At 36.1% G+C, this 9,653-nt stretch overlaps 1 long non-coding RNA gene across 1 annotated transcript; it reads right to left on the bottom strand.

Annotated features, from left to right (window-relative positions):
- Positions 1-637: 637 nt before the first annotated feature.
- On the bottom strand, positions 638-1,935 carry LOC140561611 (uncharacterized). Its single transcript, XR_011980080.1, has 6 exons — positions 1,895-1,935; positions 1,668-1,796; positions 1,442-1,493; positions 960-986; positions 831-857; positions 638-722 (listed from the first exon to the last, which is right to left on the bottom strand). It is a non-coding gene; the product is annotated as an uncharacterized lncRNA (long non-coding RNA).
- Between the last annotated feature and the right edge of the window lie 7,718 nt (positions 1,936-9,653).

The raw sequence follows: 9,653 nt of genomic DNA, 5'->3' as shown, positions 1-9,653 counted from the left end.
TGAAAATATTATATATTATAGGAGGTGAAAATATTGATGCATTGCAATGTATGAATAATTATGTATTACACAGTACCTACTACTAGCTCTTATTAGCTTTTCTTTCATAATCATCATGAGAGAAAATTTGATAATGTGTCGATTAATAAAGAGAGAACCTGGCCTTTGATGTTCCCTCTCTTTGATTTGTTCATTCTACTCAGATGTTTGTGAAGTTTGGATTTTCAGCACTGTGTTCCCATCTAGACACACAAACACAGGAAATAGTGCTTCTTCAAAAAGCTGTGTAAATGTATAGATGTGGAACCTCCTGGTAGCATCATAAAATGACACCTGCCCCTCATTATAGTCCACATAGACTCCAACCACCTGAGGCTGTAGACACTGTAGCAGCTTGGTTTGAGGTTTTGTGCAAGCCCACAGGCTCTTGGGCCCATTATAAATAATCCAGTAGCCTGTTTCAGGAGTCATCTGGAATTTGCCTTTTCTTGGAGAAGATGCAGAAGCTACTCCTAGCTTCCAGCTTCCATTTGTTGGTACCGATACTTCCCAGTAATGCCTCCCACTGTAAAAGCTGTTGAGTCCTAGAACGCAAGACAGTTCATCAAACCGTTGGTGGTTGTCCTGCTGGTGCTGGGGCCTGTTCTGCTCATGCACTTCCCGTTTGTCTTCGGACACACACAACCAGGGGTGGCAGGAACTTGGATCTAGATGAACGTCAGCTGGTGCAACACATGAGCAGATGTGGCTGATTCTCACTGAATCAATAGACACGAGGGTTTATGTGTGTGTGTGTATGTGTGTACGTCTGTTTGCTTGTTTTTCATTACCTGATGCACTCTGGATCCACTGCCAAACTTTATGAAAGAGATGATAAGTCATCATTTAAATGTCTTTATGATAATCTTCATGATGTATGCATGCATCAGTATTATTCTAATGTTATAATTCTTTCCTACCTGAACGTGGGATGTATTTCTGGCTGCCTAAAGTCAATATCAACAGAGACAGAGGGCAGTTAGACATTTAGTTACCAGTTCATTATGTATAGTTACTGTGTGTGTGCATTCATTGGACATTTTAGCAGGTAGATCTACGATATTGGGGTACATGTAGTTTACAGTTGTTGTTTGTAGCGTTATTTGTTGCTGCATCAGCCTCCCTCTACCTCGCCAGCTACTGGAAAGGAACCAAAGTTAAACAAATGTACTGGGTTCAATGGAAATTCCTTTCCTTTGATGGATGCTGATACATTTTGCAGTAGCAAATGGACTGCAGTCAGTAATTTCAGACCTATAAAGTGGAACTGTATAGCAGGTGTACCCAAAAATGGCAAATCAGTCTAGGTACAGTCTAGGTAAGGAGGCATACTTAACAAAAACAAGTATAGCCATCATTTGAACTCTAAATAGGCTGTTGATATTACAACAAGAGATCTTACCTGTCCTCCATTCTCTCTGCTTGACTGACAACCATGTATTTGAAATGTCCTCCTGAATAAGAAAGATCACGTTCATCCTTCCTTTTTATAATTTTACTCAAGAATACAAGTTCTACAGTTTCACACAATTAGTCCTAACCAGATGCGTGTTGAGCATAGCTTACACCCATAATCAAGTTAAATAGTGTTACTTCAGAGACATATAGACTGTAGTAGTGCTTCTTACCTCAGAGCGCTGTGAGAGAAGAGACCACACCACAAATTCCAAGAAAGGAAGAACTCTGTCTAGCTCTGAATGCTTTCTGCTGTGATCACTAAGGATATGCTGTAAGTCCTCATCTTTTACACCCAAACTCTGCATGAGCCACATACATCCACACATAAAAGCCTGGCAGTTGAGCACAGTTCAGGTAGTATTATTATTTTACCACATTGTTAGAATTTCTGTCTCACCTCAGAGACAGTCTGTAGTTCTCTAGCCCACTCCATGATCCTGTCACTTTGAGCTGTCAGACACATCTCCTTTGAGCTGTCAGACACATCCTTCACCCTGTGTGCAGACACCTCTTGAACAGGAGCTCTTTTTGTCACTCTGCTCACCAGGTTGAGGCTGTTCACTTCTTTGGCCCAAGACTGAATGAGACTCTTGCTCTGATCCATATTGTTGGGCTTATTGGATTTACCCAGGACATCCTTCTCTCTTTCTGTTCTACTTCTTTGCCTGACCTGCAGGCAAAAAACAGTGAGAGATCATTTGAAAATGCACCAACAAAATACACTCACCAAGCACTTTATTAAGACTACACTAATACTCTGTAGTATTGGTCTTCTGCTGTTGTAGCTCATCTGCCTCTATGTTTAATGTATTGTGTTCATCACAACTGTACACAATACATTGTTGCATGATTCACTGCTGTTCCTAATACAGTGCTCGGTGAGTGTATTTATTTAAATTAAAGGAAGATGTTTAATTAAATATTCTTTACCTTGCTAACATCCTGAAGCTCCTTGGCCATATCTTTGAGAAACCGAACACATTCATCCAGGGCTTGCACTCGCTTCAAGGAAGGCTGTAGTAAACAGAAACTTCCTGTTTTCCAGCAAAATTCTTGCTTTTAAAACAACATTATGTAGGAATGATTACTATTTACAGCTATGCACTCTTAATCTAATGTAAACTGGACTTGGTGTGCATTTTTAATTTATCCTATTTGGGATTAGTATGACCTAACAAGTATAAAAAAATAAACTTTAGTTATTTAATTTTTGCAAAAAACAATGTCCTCATATGAGGCCAAAGGGTCAAAGTTTTAAAAAATGAAGTATCATGGTGCAGAGAGGCAGAAATGTAATGTCCCCATATGAGGACGGTCTCAAGAGGTTAAAAATAAAGTTGCTATGAAGGGTTACAATTTTGGTTCCATAAAGAGCCATTTTTGAAAAAGAGATACATGTGTAAAGAACTTTTTTTTTAAATAAGTAAATACTAAACTTTCAGCTTTACACCTTAACATTTTTTATTGCATGTCTAAAGATTCCTTTGTAGGGCCTTTATTTTTAAGTGCGGTGTACAGATAAATTACAACCTCCAACTATAGGGGGGCCCAGTGTCAAATAAAACCAATTTGCTTTAAGGAACAAAAATTCTCATCATGCAATCTCAGGCATCATGCATAAAGACTGATTTGGTCTGACCTTTGTTTAGTTTTATAGATAGCAGCCATGCTGTTAGTAAAATGTTTTTTAATTAATTACAATTAAAACCTTTCTGTGGTGCTCTGTCCAACCATTTTCCAAACCATCTACAAGAGGTTTTCAATCATTAACAAGGATCAGTTAAATCGGCAAAGAACGATTTAAAAAAGAAGTATTTTAACAACCTAAAAAAAAAAGAATTTACTTACAGTTAAAATTAAGCAAATTAGAACTGGCAGTAAAAGTCCAGAGACCAAATTACCTTCTTGTTGTTGAGTGTTGGCTTACTCCATGGTACAGAGTGTGTAGCTGACTGTGTAGCCTCTTTCTCCACTAGAAGTGTCAAAGAGGTACTCGAGGACACGTTTTCCCAGTTGTCAGAAGACATTGTCTGCGAAAACGTCCACAAACAAGGTAAAAAAAAAACAACGGCCGGCGTTAAATCAACACTGTTAGTTGTTAGTTGAATACTGGGAGTGTAAAATATGCACATTTAAGATGTTTATTTCACACTAACAGTGTTAATTTAACAAATTTGTGTTGTCACTTTCTAGTGATTCAGAACCAAATACAGAAAACAAATCTATTAAATCACAAGGCCACACATGTCACTATACAAGTATGGATCTAAAACATGGCTCTCAAACAAGAGACAGCCATTAATCCCACAAAGTGTATTTTATAAATCATACATATGATTGGACAAATCCTAACTACTGATCAGAAAAGACAGATTTATATTACTTCTTAAATCAGTAAACACAACACTATTAAGATTAATCCCAAACAATCAAAAAGATAAAAATATGTCTGTTTGCTTTCTTAGAAAATAACACCATACCATTGTTCTTCCTCTGCTGAAAACACTGCTGGAACACTGTGGCAGTGAACTTTGATAAGGAAGTGTATATGTGCCTTAATATCACTGGCATGTAACAAAGGTCATTACACAAACAGAACAATAAAACTTTTTTTTAGGTCAGTGCTGAACAGAGGTGGCAGAAGTACAGACGTTTCATGCAAAAGTATAAATACTGTGTTTAAGAAATACTCTGGTAAATATTGAGGTACAGGTTATTGTTTTTACTCAAGTAAATGTACACATATACACTGCTCAAAAAAATAAAGGGAACACTCAAATAACACATCCTAGGTCTGAATGAATGAAATATTCTCATTGAAAACTTTGTTCTGTTCAAAGTTGAATGTGCTGACAACAAAAATCACACAAAAATCATCAATAGAAATCAAATTTATTAACCAATGGAGGCCTGGATTTGGAGTCACACACAAAATTAAAGTGGAAAAACACACTACAGGCTGATCCAACTTTGATGTATTGTCCTTAAAACAAGTTAAAATTTGGCTCAGTATTGTGTGTGGCTTGCACGTGCCTACAACGCCTGGGCATGCTCCTGATGAGGTGGCAGATGGTCTCTTGAGGGATCTCCTCCCAGACCTGGACTAAAGCCTCCGCCAACTCCTGGACAGTCTGTGGTGCAACGTGACGTTGGTGGATGGAGCGAGACATGATGTCCCAGATGTGCTCAATCGGATTCAGGTCTGGGGAACGGGCGGGCCAGTCCATAGCTTCAATGCCTTCATCTTGCAGGAACTGCTGACACACTCCAGCCACATGAGGTCTAGCATTGTCCTGCATTAGGAGGAACCCAGGGCCCACCGCACCAGCATATGGTCTCACTTTTTTTATTCACTGATAGATGAACACAAACATGACAGTGAGCAATATTAATGGTTTATGCTAGAACTGTGTCTCTTTAAGCATCTACAAAATCCTACAAGCAAAAACAATACTATCCATGAAAACACTGGAACTGCCATTTTTATAGTCAGGTCACGGATCCACATGTTGGTATTTTTGTAATGGGGGGGAAATGGTGTTACTGACACTCTACATAATGTACAATAGCAAAATAGTTTAGCTTACTTGGGTCAGCTACAGTCATCACTACCACCTAAGTGGATTCCAATATTATTTATATATAAATAATAATAATAACATTTAGTAGTTGCCTTCTTGGCCTGGTTTGAGATGAGTGGGATTCATGCATGCATCTTACACAGTGTTAACAAATGAATTACTGCTTCAGTAATTCAGTAATTCAGCAAGTCAGCTACATTACACTCCACTACAACTACATTAGATTAAAGGATGAAACAGTCACATAATTATGATGAGACTCTGTGCACTTCCTGATCCGGATTTAGCATGTAGTAACTTTTTTTTTTAAAACTGTAACTAGTCCATACAGCGCAGAATGGTACAGCACGGTTTTAGTTACCATCCTGCAGTGGAAAGTTTGTGGTTTCCTTTTGACTTTCTGACCTCTGGTTTTCTGAAGCAGACTGTTACACCTCCAGTTCTGAATTTGTATAGTTCTAAGAATCCGTCTAAGAAGCCTAAGAGTTCTAAGAAGCCATCCCACTCATTTCAGTTAAAAAACAGCTTAGCTCAGCAGCAGCACATTCAGATATGAGTTTGTACAGTTTTGAGTTCTTAGAAGCATTCACACCAATTTTAATTAGACGACAGCTCGGCTCAGCAGTTTTCTGGCAGCAGGATGCAGGTTGAATAATGTGAATATGGCAAACACATAGACAAAACTATCAAAACAATGTGGTTATGGCTTTACTATTGTTCACCACATAAAGTTCCACACTCTTACACTCAATCTTTCTCTCTCTTCTCTCCCTAGTGTGTCTCTGACTTCACCACAGAGGTAAATATGCTAGGCATGCTAGGTTAAAGGACGAGGGCCAGCCCCTGTATTTTTGGGTAATGTAGCCCATCTTTTGAAGAGTGTTTCAAATCTTTTCGGAAAGTAATTTGAGTCTTCTTAAAATGAATTTAATCTTTTTAACTGATTAAAATCTTTTAAAAGCTGGTTAGCGTCTATTAGAAAATCAAATTTTTAAATTCTTTGTAAAACTGACTGACTCTTTTAAAAACATATTCAATGATTTAAAAGTAAGTGATGAGCCTGGTAATACATGGCATTTTCCGCTCTGATATCCTTAATATGTGATTAAGACTAATAGCTTGTTTAGGTAATTTCATTAAGTTCATTACATTTTTTAGTTTTTAACAAAAACAATAAAAAAAGTATATATAAGTTTAAGAAGCCCATGAAAAACTTTGGGAACCTAAGCATTGCAAATCATTTTTGACAAAACCTTAGTCTTTTATTCGCGAGACAGGCAAAGGAAATTCAGTAGAACTGTGTAGACCAAAATCTGGAGATCTGGAGGACCAAAAACAAGCTCAATAAAAAGCTCTTGTGCTGGCAAACTAAATGAAATGCCAATAAAAAATATAATTTTAAAACAAGTCATAAGAAGAATGTCATACACGCCAGATGTCCCAATAATATCTCAAGAGTCCTTCTGCAAAGAAGAGTGAGAGAAATTCTCTTCAACTACAAGAATCAAAAAAGTTGTAGCTGCTACAAAAAGCATTATCAGACTGTGACTTCTGCCAAAGGGGGCGTTCTAAAGTTCTCTCTCTGAGGTTTCCTAAGTTTTGCATAGGCTGTTTTGTTTTGTTATGTAAAACTGAGTATGGATATGAGGTACATATTGTTTCTATGGATACACTTGCATAAAATATTGCTAATTTGTTTGAATGTTTTCTTTTTCTAACATATGATTTCTGCCCTGTCAAGATTGTAATATAATAATAATAATAATAATAATAATAATAATAATTTTTAATATTAATAATTAATACTTATTTTAATATATCTTATGAAACATGCAGGACTATTTAAGAGTGATTCAATTTTCATTTAATTTCAGATTTATCACAAGAAATGCATGTAAAACGTTAGCTAGCTAGCAACCTTCCGTCAGAGAAACCTACACCCCACCAAACTGACCACTAGAGGACAGTGTTTAAACAAAGTTCCATGGCTCAGGATCAAACGGCTTCATAATCCCTAAAAAGTGCACTCCATGAGTCAGGAAATCATTACCCCACACCTAAATAATGCATTAATGAGCCTGTAGCTGAATAGAAATGGCATATGAATGGTCCCAAAGTTCACATTTGCAGTTCTTTTGTGTGTGGTTTATGTGCTTTCTGGTCTTTTTTCACTTGTGTCCCATTTTTCAAATGTAATAGTGCTAATCATAACTGTAGCAGAAGGAGTACAGATAATAGTAGTACTAGTAATAATAGTAACAGCAGCATTCAGGGGTAGTACTAGTAATAGTATAGGTAGCAGTAGTGTAGTAACAGTAGCAGCAACATCAGCAAAGGTGTCAAATGTGTTCACATTCATTACTCAGGTAGAAGTGTAGATATTAGGGTTTTAAAATACTTAGTATCAACGTAAGCTTTTTACTTTACAAATAAAAGTGTAAAAGTTCAGGTTTCAAAACTACTTAAATTATAAAAGTAAAAGTAATGTAACAAGAACAAATGCCAAAAGCTTAAGCCGTGCCACAGGGGCCCAAAAACATTTTTCTAAAAGCCATAATGACTTTAACATTATATTAAAATGTTACTGTTGTAAGCTGCACTAGGCTACCTGCTTTAGCTGCATATATGCCCAAATAAATGCATTTTAGGATTATTATAGGTGATGTTTCAGTGTTTTGAGTTTAATTTACAAATGGAGCTTAGTGAGTTAGAAGTTAAAGGTTAAAGACCTAACTGCTAAACAATGGATGGTGAATGGTACCTTAAGAGTAGAGTATGTGGTCATACTGTAGGCCTGTCACAGAAGATTTGCTCCTATATCAGTATTGATGGTGCTTTTCTTAATGTTTTACTGACTAATTTAAGTTAACTAATTTAATTCTCAATGATAAATGCAAAGGACCATGCCATTTTTAGTGCTGGTTTCCTGTACATGAATTAAGTCTAATCTTGGACTTTCAGTGTCAGTAGAGAATTCCCATTATGATTTTACTAGCCTAAACTAACTTAATATATGTCAAGGAAACTGACCTATTTCCACTATATTTAGGTTGTTTTTTTACTTTTTCACATTTATGTTTTCAGTCCTTCTCTTCAAATGCTAATTTTAAAAAGTAATGTCAGTCTTAATACAAATAATCTAAAGAACGTCTTAAAGTTGAGTGGCTTTCAACGAGGAAAACATTAAAGCCCAACTTTCCTTGATTAGCCTGGTCATATATCTATAAAACAACATAAGAAAGTATTGGTGTGGGTGAAGTGTTATGCTGCTATTATCAGTTGTGCTCTTAGACGTCACTAATGAACTCTACAAGGTAAAACTAGTACATGCAATAAAGCTTTTGCAATGACGTCTACAAATTTAATACATTTAAATGATGTCCAAGATGCCATTTAATTCAGAGAAATTAAAATCTTGTGTATCCCCATTGATGTTTATCCCTACCATATTATTGAATACATACCTGTTGAGGTTTTTATGGTACGCTTGCTAATGAAGATTATGTGGCTTTGGGTGAGAAATTATATTGCCAGTTCCTATTTAGTTACACAAGAGCATTAAAGGGAATTGTTGTAGCAGTCAAATGAATGAGGAAGTTAGTTTGCAAAAACGTACACGGCCTAGTCACAGTTTTTAAAAATAACTGATTAAAAAGAATTCTAAACCCATCCTAAACCAATATATAATGGAAATTAAAGAACATGTTTTTCCAAATGCCAAGGCTAAAAGTAATTTAAGTTAAGGTAGAAAGTAAGGTCATTTTGGAACATTGTAATGGTTCAGTTATTATTGAAATATCCGCAGCCAGCCAGTGCATTTAAATGATGTCAAAAAATAATCATCGCAAAAAGTATGATATGATTTTGATATGACAGCGGTGATATGCTTTGTGAGTGTCTACGAATATGATCTGTTCAGCTGGGATCAGGGTCAAGTATTCTATTCAAAGTTCATCAGTGAGATCAGAACACCTGTTTAAATGCGTAGAAGATAATAACATTGTGTTACTGTTTTTGTTGTGCTGAAGTACAAAGATTTGTTCCTGACCAGACAGCGTTAAAACCAGGTTTGTTGTCTTTCGGAGAACTTTAAAAGGTATAAAGTGTTGAACCAATCACAGCAGTTATTACATAGAAAACAACTCACTAAATTACCCTCTATCTCCCTTCACCACTATTGTAACAAGATTATAACAAGAAACACCCCTGTGTTCAAACACTCCTGTTTACATAACTATTAATTAAAAATACTGTATAATCACAGTCAACCTGAAAATGTGACTTTATCTTAGTTACAGTATTCATAATAAACTGTATAAACATAATAAATTGTTCATTTAGTGTTCATTTACAAATAGTAAAGATAATTAGATGATGTAGATATTTTTAGACTCTTATGCAGTAATTTATTTCCCCTTTGCCAAAAAAAAAAAACCAAACTATTACTATTACTGTAAGATTTTCCAATGACGCTTTAGAGGCTCTCTGATTACTGCTTACGTGCATATAAATAACATGGGAGGTCCAGAGTCCATCCCTTTTTCCAAGGACACACACACATTAATGCACACTTGC

This window comes from Salminus brasiliensis, chromosome 9, assembly GCF_030463535.1.
Source record: "Salminus brasiliensis chromosome 9, fSalBra1.hap2, whole genome shotgun sequence".
Taxonomy (NCBI): Eukaryota; Metazoa; Chordata; class Actinopteri; order Characiformes; family Bryconidae; genus Salminus; species Salminus brasiliensis.
The sequence above is the reverse complement of the archived record's forward strand: the minus strand, read 5'-3'. Positions and strand labels throughout refer to the sequence as shown.